The sequence below is a fragment of the Equus asinus genome, chromosome 3, assembly GCF_041296235.1.
Source record: "Equus asinus isolate D_3611 breed Donkey chromosome 3, EquAss-T2T_v2, whole genome shotgun sequence".
Lineage (NCBI taxonomy): Eukaryota > Metazoa > Chordata > Mammalia > Perissodactyla > Equidae > Equus > Equus asinus.
Window position 1 is genome coordinate 38,176,912 of NC_091792.1, and position 13,581 is coordinate 38,190,492.

The window sequence follows — 13,581 nt, forward strand, 5'->3', positions numbered from 1 at the left end:
TGCCCAACACATAATAAGCATGCAATATATCATAGCTATTATTAATGTTCTTGTTATTATTAGCCCCATCCTCAAAGCTTGGGTACACAGTCAATGCCAGGTCTTGTAAGCAATCTTTTAAGAACAATGGCTGTGAATTCCAAAGTCCTTAAGACAGTCCAGAAATACTAACATGCTGATGATTATATTACAGAAATAAAAGAAAATATGATAATTGTTTTTAGTTTAAAAAACCTTAAATGTCTAAAGGACCATCAAACATTGTTCTAATCAAACTCTAATGTAAGATAAAAGATTACAATACTCTCTTTAGAATAATGTTTATGTTATGTTTTCTCTTTAGAAAATTTCTTCACTGCCATCTGAGAACTAAATTTCACATTAATGGGCAAGAATAAGGCACCAAAAAAGTTGTTTAATATAGCAAAATATTTACTGCTAAAAAAAATAGGATTATGAAAACAATTCTACTGGACAAGACATGTATAGGAGAGAAAAAAACAGCAAACATAAAAGGCCTCAAAGAATATTACCAAGTTAAAAAACAGCAAAATAAAAAAAAAAAAATCCTACTTAAAAAGTAGAAATAAGACTGGTTCTTTACAAATACTGCATTAAATAGACAATCAGGGTAAACACACAGAAACAGTACATTTTAGAAAAGTCCCAAAGAAAACACACACAATTAATACCACAATTCTGTATAATAAAATCATAAAATTTTGGTGATGTGGATGATAATCAATTCTATAAAGAGCTATAATCAATGACTTCTCAGTTGATCAGCCATTGTCTATAAGGAGCACTATTTGCTATACAGACGGAGAAAAGCATTTGACATGTTACATTTCACTGTCCTAGTTCCAAGAGGCAACATTCTTCACATTCCTATGAAGAGTATCTCAGGAGCTCAGAAAGTCATCCCCAAAAATAAAATAACAAGCAAAAAAGTCCAAGAAATAGTTCTTCAAACTTTTTTTTAGCAGCACCCTTTTTACCATAAAAATGTTACTTGGAAGACCAAGAGTGTAATATGGATAAAATCAGTGTGGCCTGTGCCTGATCTTAGCAATCCCTGAGATACCACAGGTGACCTCGTAACACTATGAAACAAATTTTTGATTTTTTCTTTTCCCATTTAACAAAACTGGAGAGGAGTTAAAGGAGTTTACAACGCGAAAGGTGAAATAGAGACAATTTATTAAATCAACAAACATAATTATTAAATATTTCCCCCCATAAAACCAAAGATATATATAAACAGATGAGTCTCTAGGTGTATATGAAGTGAACTTTGACCATTTGTGGCTGCTGATGAAGATCAAATGAGTATGCTCTTGACAAAGACATTCAATTAATTTCTCAATAATATGATAGTCCAGACCAATGCTACTCAACTAAGCTTGATGCATGTTTTTGATGCCAGTCTGAGAACTGTCTGTTTACAATCCACAATGAGATAAGTATAGAAATTGAGAGTAAGTATTTAGAATTTCTAAAGTTTATAGCAGGTGGACATGACCACAGCATCCAAACACAAGACAATGGACTCATCTCAATAAACAGTTTATGTGTTACTAAATTCCCATGATATCAATAGTAGTTATGTACAGTAGGATCACATTCTGTGTGATATTTTAAGGTCAGTATATAACTCATAACCCAAAATGTAAGCACTTATTTATTTTTATAGCTTATTTTTACAATTATTTTAATTTTCAATGAAATCTATTCTTTTAAATTTATGGCGTAACATATTAGATTCATAAGGGAAGCAAACTTTTAATTATTTCGTTTTAATAAGAATTTACAATTAGAGTAACAAAATTCACTGGACTTCTCAGGAAAAGACTTGCCTTTTTATAATGTGGTAATAGTAGTAAATGAAATGATGACAATTAAAGTAGTTTCCAAAAAATTATTCCAAAGTAAGATCACTCATATAAATAATTCAGTTTTGGGAATAGGACCACCTACATCCATATAACTTAACAACCAGAACTGAAAACTGACACCATGTAAGTCAACACTTCAACACAACAAATATTTCACTGTTTGTTCTAGGAAACTCTAGTCCAGGAAGACAAAATTGCAAACCATCAAATAACTCCACTGTTTGCTTTAGTGAATATACAAACCAACTTATTTGAACAACAAATTGCTGCTCTAATTTCAGAACAATGGATTGCTCACCAGGGCAAAAAGCTCACTTATCAACCACTTACTAATACGCTTACTTCAAGACTGTTCCCTCCCTGTCCTCCATATATGACAAATTTGAACCAACCCCAATCAAATCCCCACATGGAAAAGCCCAGCATAAACCACTTGAGCTCATAGCTAACAACTATAAATAACCACCCCAATCTCCTCCTGAAATTCTGTGAAGATGGCATTCCCATTTACTGTGGTACATAATAAACTTAGGTTTGCTAGATCAATAAATTATTCCAGTGGTGTTCTGAACAGTTGGCAGGTGACGGCACTTCTGTAGCCATAAATGATGAAGAATTAAAACCATAGTATGGTTATTTGCAAACATATAATAACTAACAAAATAGTAAAACTACCAAACTTAAGCAGTTTAAGTTAAAAATGCAAATAGGATTATTCAAAGCTGAACGGAATATTGAAAAAATGAATACTAAATTAAAAAGCCAACAGAAACACATATGCAGGGGCTGGCCCTGTGGCCGAGTGGTTAAGTTCGTGCACTCTGCTGAGGCAGCCCAGGGTTTCGCCAGTTTGGATCCTGGGCACAGACATGGCACCGCTCGTCAGGCCACGCTGAGGCGGCATCCCACCTGCCACAACCAGAAGGACCTGCAACTTAGATATACAACTATGTACCAGGGGGATTTGGGGGAGATAAAGCAGAGAAAAAAAAAAAAAGAAACAGGTACGCACTATTTCACATAAAAACCACAGTGTTTAGTGAACTTACTATAAAGTAGCACATCACATTACCAAAACTTAAATATATAAATTTTATTTGAATATATGTACATGTATACACGCATAACTGGCAAGACATTGGTGAAACCTGCATCACAGACATATCCTTGGAAACATCAGTGAATTGTGGCTAAGAAGGCAGTTCAGGTGCCACTTTCCAATGACCAGAGCTTAATGTATTCAAGAACTAGTTAATGAAGATCCACTAATTGAACAAAAAAAACTAGTTAAGCATTTTTCAATACACCTTGAAAATCACAAAGATATTGCTAAAAATTTTTTTTAGAAAAAATGAAATTTGAACATAAGGAAAAATCCTCTTTTTTTTAGCTTCACTAATGACAAACACAACTAGCTCTGAACACTATAAAACTATGAAGAATTACATTATCTTCAAATATGCTTTGAACTTTACCTTTTGTTTAGGAAATGTTCTGACAGTATAGCTCCAACACAAGAAAATATTCTGAGGTAGTTAAAAAGATTTAAGAGCCTGGGCCAGTTTCCTTCATCTAGAAAGTCTTGCTACCATAAAAAAAAAAAAAAAAAAGTCATCTAAACTATAGTATATGTAGTGATTAAATAAAATTGAGAATTACCTTAAGATTAACATATTAATTTTGAGATTTTTCTTTTTATTATGTAGTAATATGGAAACTGATAATACTGTTATCACATGCATACAAACGTATGATGATTTATGAGGGGAAACAAGTCCCTTTACAGAAGGTTTGAACCACAACTTTTAAAGATATCAATAGGATAGCCACAAGTGTCTGATATCTTCAGTATTTTTAATTATCTTAACAACTACATACTACATTTTTCCAGGGTCAGATACGATTGAAAAACAAAGAGAAGATTAGACCACATAGAAAAATAGAGTTTATACAGATTTTTTATGACCTATTACATAATTTAACAATGATCAACAAAGTAGGGGATGATGTGGATATTGCATATGTGTGAAACGATATTACCAAACATCTAAAATATGTAATAGAATGTCTTGAAATTTTTTTCATTTAAAGAAGATCCAAGCATAGAAAATTCATAGCTCTAAAATCTAAAATTTCTTATGTCAAAAGGTGGATTTAAATTTAACTATGAATTTATAGGGCAAATTGTTGGAACTGGTAATGACAAAGAAATGAAAATGAATTTTGAAATTAGAGCATCGCTTGCTTCACTTTGAATAAAAGTTGAAAATTATTATCTTCAGTCATTGATACTGCTTTAAATCTCTTCTTCCATTCCCATCAACAAAACACTGTTACTAATATTATTACTAATACCATTAATATTACTAAAACAAAACAGAGAAACAACTTCATTATCCTCAGAGGGTAGCGTTACAATCAATCCAAAGTAGATCAAATAAGTTTAAAACAGCAAGCTCATCTGTCACATTAGAAGAGTACTAAAAAATCAAAATTTTAAAAATTTTGATTATAATAAACAGTATTTGTTCAAAGTGTGCATCAGACATTTAATACAAAGAATTGCTATTTCATTCACATCTTTTTGTTTAGTTACAATTACAGAACAACAAAAACTCATGAGCACAACTGCAATTCTTTAAGATTTTATTTTTCCTTCTTCTCCCCAAAGACTTCCAGTACATAGTTGTATATTTCACTTGTGGGTCCTTCTAGTTGTGGAAAGTGGCATGCCGACTCAGCATGGCTTGATGAGCAGTGCTAGGTCCACGCCCAGGACCCGAACTGGCTTAGCCCTGGGCTGCCAAGGCAGAGCCTGCGAACCCAACCACTGGGCCATGGCCCGGTCCCGTGCAATTCTTTATATTAATTGCACTCTTCCAGTGAACCTATATAGCTTTTGTAATTCTTTTTGTTCTATATGATGTTTGTTCTGAGTACATTTCTTGAAATGTACTAATACGCCCACTGACTCTAATAGTAAAAAATAAGTTTCTATGTTATATTTTTATTTTTCTTTTTGCTAGTAATACATTTTTATTTCATTTTAGAAACATTATATATCTCTTACGGATTTGAACTTTTAAAATATCTGGTCTTTCACCACAGACAGTTTGAAAAGTATTAGCTTCAATTATTATATAATTTTAAAGTTTTTACTCAATCATATAATTTATATTTTTATCAATTATGAACACAGTTAAAGAAGCCAAAAAACCCAGTAATTTAGAAACAAAACATATTAGCGAGCAACTCTTATTCTAGATTACAACAGGATAAGACAGCTCTTATTGTACACTGATGCTTCAACAACTGGAAATGTCCCAATCTTCTCAAAATAGATTAAAGACATGGTTACATGTAGGTTACACGTTCCCCTGTTAACTGTATAACTTCGGGAAATTTATTAAACCTCTCTAGCCTCAGCTTCTTTATTTTTATAGTAGGTCTAACAGTAATGACTTCCACTTTAAAGCAACTTTAGGGATCTAAAGATAAAATGAATAATTCATGCAAAGTACTCTGAGAGACTGGCACATGGTAAGCACTTAATAAGTCAGTCATTATTTTTATAATCATTGAGATCACCATAGCTAGCCCTGGTGATCTACTGGTTAAGATTTGGCACTCTCACTGCCACGGCCCAGGTTTGTTTCAAGGTCAGGGAACCACCTGCCTGTCGGTTGTCATACTGCGGCGGCTGCATGTTGCTGTGATGATGAAAGCTATGCAACTGGTATTTCAAATACTGGTTAGAGAATTAGATGGATTAAATTACTTGTTAATATGCTACCATGTAATTTAGGAAATACACATGGGTTCCCTCCTTTTGTATCTCATTCACAAGTAAAAGATTCTCTTACAGAAAGTAAAAGAAAAAGCATGCTACATTACAATGTAAAGCAGACATCTTTAATTCTATACACAATTTTACTCTATTATCTGCCAGGTACTGTGCTATGTGATAGCAATCATGAGGGAAAAAAATCACTCTTCACAAAACAAAGAATCTAGAACAAGTTACTCACCGCTACTAAGAGTGTCAGAACTAAAATTTTTACCTTCATTCTAACAAGATGATAAAAAACTATTATAATATTACTGACAGTTCTTATTAGGGTAAGTTTACTTACTTTTAAACAAAGTAAATAGTCTTACATCGTTCTTGATACTCAAAATATATATAAAGATACCATAAAAAGTTTGGCCAAAAGACACAAAATATACAAAAATTTAATTTTTAAAGTAACATTTAAATATTTCATAAGTTCTTCTAAACGAGATGTGAGAGAGTATCATGTATATGTTAAATCTCCAAAAAGAAAAAAATTTCTGATCTTCTATAAAAGATAACGCCCTCACATAATCCTAACTTAGAGAAAAATGCTTTTCTATGACTTGCTGGAGTGAATCATCTGAAAATTATTACCCAGACATCATGCCATTATTACTCTCTACAAAGAGATACACTAAGCAATACAGAGGTAAAATAGTAAGCATCTGCTGTGTTATTATGCATAAATGAATGTCATATATTATTTACATAGAAATTTTTTTCTTTCCATAACTAAAGAAAAGACATTTAAAAGGTAAAAAATGGGATATAAATTTCTTCATTTTTAGCGGTTGCATCTACTAAAAAATGACAGGACAGCTCTTCATCCTATTTCTTCAACTTCTGCTGGATGAAATTTAATACACCAAAAAAAATACAGATACTAAACATGGAATCACATAGTTGCATTCTTCTTAAATAATCCTTTCTAGGTACACATGCAAAGTATAACTCTGGATAAGTATACTATACTATAGTTTGAGATCTTTCATAAAGTTCTGAGACAAAACATTTGCATCTTCATTGATCAAATTCTCCCATCTCACCTTCAAAATATGATCAAATCGCCTGACAAGTGAACAGAAGTACACATTACTAAAAGCAAAGATGGCACATACATCAACTCTTTCAAATAATCTTACTTGGTAAATGTTATGTGAAAAGCACTATACTGGGAGCTTTAGGAGGATAGAAGTCTTACTCTGGGCGTTTAGGAATGATGAGGAGATTAAGACATGGAAGCACAACATTCAATTATCTGTTTTTTCTTTTGTTGCTTGTGCTTTTGGTGTCATATCGAAGAATCCATTTCTACATCCAAAGTCATGAAGATTTACCACTCTATTTTCTTCTAAGATTTTATGGCTTAGCTGTTATATTTATGTCATTGGTCCATTTTCAGTTAATCTTTGTATACGGTATGAGGTGGGGGTCAACTTTATTCTTTTGAATGTGGATTTTCAGTTGTCTGAGCATCATTTCTTGAAAAGACTATTCTTCCCCATTGATGTGGTCACTCTTGTCAAAAATCAATTGGCCTTAGATGTATAGATTTATTTCTAGACTCTCAATTCTATTCCTGTAGTATTTATGTGTATAATTGTACCAGTACCGAAGTACAAAGCTTTGTAGTAAATTTTGAAATCAGGAAGGGTGAGTCCTCCAAGTTTGTTCTTTTTTCTTTCAAGATTGTTTTGACTACTGAGGGGCACTTGAAATTCCACATGAATTTCAGGGATAAATAATTTTTTTAAATCTCCATCTCCTGTTAGGTATAATTTTTCATTCTAAAATTAAAGCTTTTCATCAACTGAATTATATTCTATGGTCTAGTACTCCAAAGAAAACAAAGGCAATCAAAGGTGACTAATACTTAAAACAAAAAAATTTGTATTGTTAACACTCTTCTACTTGAAGCCTTATCAATTTATTATGTTGGCAAATAATATTTAACAATGAAATACAAAATAAAGAAAAAAACAGCATTATAGACTTGGAGAATTAGGTTAATAAGTATTTAAAATTGCTTAATCAACTATACACCATGCATCCACTGGTAAAATCAGATTCTCAATAAAGGACATGAAATATTACCAGTTTATATACTGTAATTCTACCTAAGTCCACAAGTAATGATTATACCAAGACTTTTATTGGCTGTTCATATGTGAACTCATTAATATATTAAACAATGACCATTTGAGATATCTAAAAATAGCAAGCTGTAGGTAGATGCTTATAATTTATTACAAAGAACTACATTACCTATGAAAAGTACTTTCTGCAGTAATGGAGAATAAGGGGCATTGAATTATAAGCATCACACCCTCTGAAGACAGATATGTGGCTCAGTGGTATCAGTAAACACCTTCCCAAAAACTACCTAAATCAACAAAAATCCCTAATATAAATATAATCAAGTAAAGTTTCCCAAATAATGTACTGTAAAATAACAGACATAAGATTTATCTCTTCTGTTTAAAATTATTCTGCTATGTTATAATTAAGGACTTGTTAAATCCTATGGTAATTAGCCCAACATATAGTCCTGTGTAATTGATTATACCTACACTTAAGAGAGAAAATACAGGTGTCTGAAATTACACATCATTACAAATTACCTGGTCTGACATTCTAAGAAAAAAATCTAAATTCCCTATAAATCACTTGAACAAAGTCACTCAGGGCAATCACATATCTGATATACATCAGATCTATATTTAGATTAACATTTAAGATTAATATTTTAGATTCATGTTTAGGACTCAATAAGAAAGTAAACCATTCACAGCATATAACTGCCATACCCAGCCCATAAAATGGCACTTTAAAAGAATTAAAACTATGCGGCTGTCTTATGGTTTACGCATGAAGAAACACAAATGAACAAAAAAGGCCAACAAATTTTTCAGCAGCTGGAAATGCTAAATTTAATTACTGAAGAGAAATCATGCAGAGAAGCTGGCTGCCGAACAAGATTTACAATGAATGCAGGAAGTCATGTAAAAGTATCAAGAAATTTTCAGTATCCAATACTAATCATAAACCTAGATTTGAAGAATGTATGGATAATAAACATGATCTGAAAAACTGTATAGCATGAGAACACAGTATAGTGTTAGCCCAACAACAAAATATTTAAAAATACATTTAAACATAGATTTGTTATTATTCTGATAAAGGTTATTAATTTATATGGAATATGAAACATGAATAGGAAATATCATTTTTCCTTAAAGAAGCAAACCAACTAAAGCACTGTTGAGGCAAATTGAATACACCAAGAACAATTCCTATTAAAGGAATGCTGGTTGACGAATTTTGTCTCTACATAACAGATCCGTGACATAAGAATTTTATTTATTCTATAACTTGTGATTTCAACTCTTAGAATTTATATATACAAACATATATAAATATATAAACACATATATATGTAAACATAATACAGATATATTAGACACGTACACATAAATACATATGGATAAATAATACTGCATTGTATGGATAGCCTACATTTTATTTATCCATTCAGTAGTTGATGGACATTTGGGTTAATTCCACTTTTTAGTAATTATGAATAACACTACTGTGCACATTTACGTACAAGGTTTTGTGTGGACATATGTTTTCAACTCTCTTTGGTATATACCTAAGAGTGGAATTACTGGGTCATATGGTTAATTCTATATTTAACCATTTGAGGAACTGTCAAACTGTTTTCCAAAGTGGCTGCACCATTTTACATTCCCATCATTAGCATAGGAGGGTCCTAATTTCATTACATTCCCATCAACCCGTGTTACTGACTTTTTGATCATAACCATCCCAGTGGGTATGAAGTGGTATCTCATTGTCGTTTTGATTTGTATTTCCTTAATGAATAAAGATGTTGAACATCTTTTCAAGTGCTTATTGACCATTTGTATATCATCTTTGGAGAAATATCTATTCAAAATCTCTGCCTATTTTTAAATTGTGTTATATGTCTCTATTGTTTTTTGGTAGTTTTATAACTGTTTGACAATCAGCCGCCAGTTCTCATGCACATTGTCCGTAGACTTTTGAAAGTGGTGAGAAGTACATAGGTAACCAATGTACAGAGCTTGTTTGGTGAATCTTCATCCTCTTTACATCTTCTGGACAACAACACACAGATTCTGTATGGGACATTCCTTATTCCATTGGTCCAGACAGCTTTGTTGAGCCTGGTATCAATGTATACATTGGGAGTTCCCATCTTCTTCACGGCAAATTTCTGGATCTCTCTGAGTGCCTGAGGGCCATGCTTCTTGAAGCCCACTCTATGGATGTGTTTGTGAATGCTGATGGTGCATTCTCTGTTCACCAACAGCCCTTCTTACCACCCTTCTTTGCAGGAGCCATTCTGCCTGGCCAAGGCTGAAAATGTAGAGGACAAGGTATCCTGGGAGAAGGAAAGTAGCCAGGCGAGTACAACTTTGGGGTTGCCTGGAGGTGGGAGGAGTGAGGTCTCTCTTTATTTTTGATTTGTAAAAATTCTGTATATATTCCAGATATTGAACCCTTATTAGACATAAGATTTGCAAATATGTTCTTCCATACTGTGGGTTGTCTCTTCTCTTTCTTCATAGTGCCTTCTGAATCCCAAACACTGTTATTTTGATAAAGTCCAATTTATCTTATTTTCTCTTTGGTTGTGACTATCAGTTTTAAAGTCTGGAAGACGGAAACAATTACTGTGCCTATGACAAGTAGGAAGCCGAGCATGGGTAGATAATATGTAATTCAGTTTGGGAACATCCAAATTATTTCATTTTTTATCTTTCTGAATTAACGGTCATAGGTAATCTCTCCTTTTCTCCCTAAATTTTAGTTATCTTTTTTTTTAACACCCATAGCTGTATTTTATTAAAAAGGCATTAGTAAAAGAAAAAAATACTAAAAGAACAATTGTGTTACTTCTCAGTTACCTTCTAAACTTTGACAAAATTCATGCATTAGTTATAATCACAAGGAATAAATTTCAATCCTACATTTTAAAAATTAAAGTAATAACCTGGGTATTTTAATGAATACTCAGTGCTCCACAAAGTGGATCTGCCACTATTTACTTACTTATCCATTAACTCTTGGACATTAAGACATTTTCCAAAATTTTTCTGTTATACTTATCTTAGTAACTGATATTTTCAAGGATGTGATTTTTTAAAAATAATTTACATAAAAAATCCTAAGTAAAAATTAAGTCAAACATATGCCTCATTTCAAAGAGTTCTCCAAAAGAACTGTGCTACAGTTATAATGTTATGAGTAACATGTCTATTTAATTTTGCTACTCCTTACTAGCATACCAAATATAAAAAGAATTTTAATAGTTTTGCCACTTTAATTTGCACTTTTCTATTACTGACAAGAGGGATTCTTTCCAATCTCCATCTTTCCTCCACTTATCTATTAGGATCTTGATATTCTCCAAATTTATATTTTTTATATATGTAAATATTAATACTTCATACTTTATCCAAATTTTTTTCTAATTTTATTTTCAGTTTTAATGTTTGCTATTTTGGTCATAAAAATGTCTACAACGATGAATTTATAAATCTATTCCTTGAGACTGTCTGATACTTTGGAACTCCAGAAAATTATCCTCTTTAGAAGTCTCAAAACTCCTTTATACTGTGTTCTGCTACCTGATTCCCAATACAATTTCCACATTTAATTTTCATAGAGCTCATCATGCCTTACTGAACATCTTGCCAAATAGCTTAGCATATTTATTTATCTTTTCAAACACAACTGAGAAACATTTCTCTGGTCATTCAAAAATTCCCATTGGAAATTTTACCATGATTATAGATCAGAGTGTTGTGGTTTATTTCATTTTTTTTTTCTTTTACATACAAAAATGTTTGTAAATGTAAAATTAATATCAAATTAGGCCCATTAAAAAATCCTCAATAAATTTCCAAGTTAGACATTCTGCATATCATATTATCTGCTAATAATGCAGTAAAATAACAAAATTTGAACAAACAATAAAGTAAAAACTCCTTAAATTGTAAATCACTACTACATCAAAAAACATACAGACTATTTGCAAACTAACAAAAATGAGAATGCCGTGTAAAAACAAAATAGGATGAGACCATTGCTGTCCTCAGAATAATATTCATATCCTGACTTGTTTTCATTACTTAAAAAAGAAACTAGCATTCAAATACACAAGAAAAAAAGGGAAGGCGGGGGCACCAAAATGAATGCAACAGGAGGGAAAAATATAGTTAGCAAAAGATAAAAATGAATTAGAAAAAAATTAACCAATCAATAACTAGCTCTAAGACTTGACTCTTTGAAACACACAAAAACTAATCAATATATTGTATGACATTAGTATATGCACATAACTTAAAGGAAATCAACATTGCTTATAATAATTATAAAAATCCTTTAGAAAGTTGGAATTAGTTATGTTCAAAAAATCCTCAGCCTGGTATGATTTATCCATATAACATGAAAGAATCTAAAAAAAATTTACTAACAGAGAACATTATGTCTATAGATTGCATAATGAAAAATATATAATAATTTTAACAGATGATGATAAAGTAAAACAGAAAATTCAGTAGTAACCTATAAAAACACAGAGCAACAAAATGCAGAGTACAAAATTATAAACTGCAGCACTTCTCATAATACCATAGAATGGAAAAAACATAAATGTCTAATAATTGAAGCCTGGTATTATGATTATATATACACACACACACACACATATACATACACACACACACACATATATGTATACACACACACAGAGATATAGTATACAAAAATACAATGTATTACTATATAAAGAAATAATAAATTGAGGAAGCTCAGTATATCCTGACAACACTAAGATATAGTTTAAAAAATGAAAAAGGAAGGTGCAAAACTGTATACTACACATCTGTGTAAAAAGACACATGACATATTTGTATTCCCTTGTAAAATGTCTCTGGAGAAAAAAAAACAAGAAAGTGATAATGCTAATTCCCCCAGGACAAGGTTGCAAGGGAGTGGTTTTCCTACAAACTTTTTTGTGTAGTTAGAAATATGAACATATTACCAATTTGTTAAAAAGTAAATTTAAGAAAACCTCACAAGGATGTTGACATCTTAATAGAATGTACAAAAGTTGCAAGAAACTATTGCTCCAATACTAACAATAACAAAATGCAAAGAAGTATAAAACTAAATTTCGGAAAGTAACTATCCCTTAGTAGATGAGAACAGACCCCCAGCTGTTTTCATCCCCAGAAATGAACCTTAAAAACATGATGCTAAATAAAGGAAGTCAGTCAAAGAACACTACCTATTGTATGATACTATAATTCGAATCATATCAAACGACCAGCATAGGCAATCTAGAGAGAGAGAAAGCAGATTAATGGCTGTCTAGGGCTGGGGAAAATGGAAAGTAATTGATAACAGGTACAGGGTTTCTTTTGATGTGATGAAAACACTCTAAAATTGTGGTGATGGTGACAACACTGAATATACTATAAGCCATTGAATTGTACATTGAAATGGGTGAACTATATGGTGCGTGAATTACATCTCATTAAATTTTTTTTAAGTTTGTTGTACTATACTTTTAACTTTTTTGTAAGTTTTGGTTATCCAAGACTAAAAATAAAACTAAAGAGACCTAACAACTAATTGTAATGTGTAGCCCTTGAATGGATTCTTGTCAGAACAACTAACTGATAATGACATTTTTGAACCAATAGGGGGAATCTGAACATAGACTAAGAATTAAAAGATATTATGAATAATTGGTACTTATTTTTACAAATCGTAATGATGTAATTATATAGAAAAATA

General features: G+C 31.6%; 1 protein-coding gene and 1 pseudogene across 9 annotated transcripts in view; both read right to left on the reverse strand.

Annotated features, from left to right (window-relative positions):
- The window catches only part of LRBA (LPS responsive beige-like anchor protein), a 705,137-nt gene that overhangs the window by 402,640 nt on the left and 288,916 nt on the right, over positions 1–13,581 (reverse strand). The window lies entirely within an intron of this gene.
- LOC106839083 (large ribosomal subunit protein eL31-like) lies at positions 9,641–10,469 on the reverse strand (annotated as a pseudogene).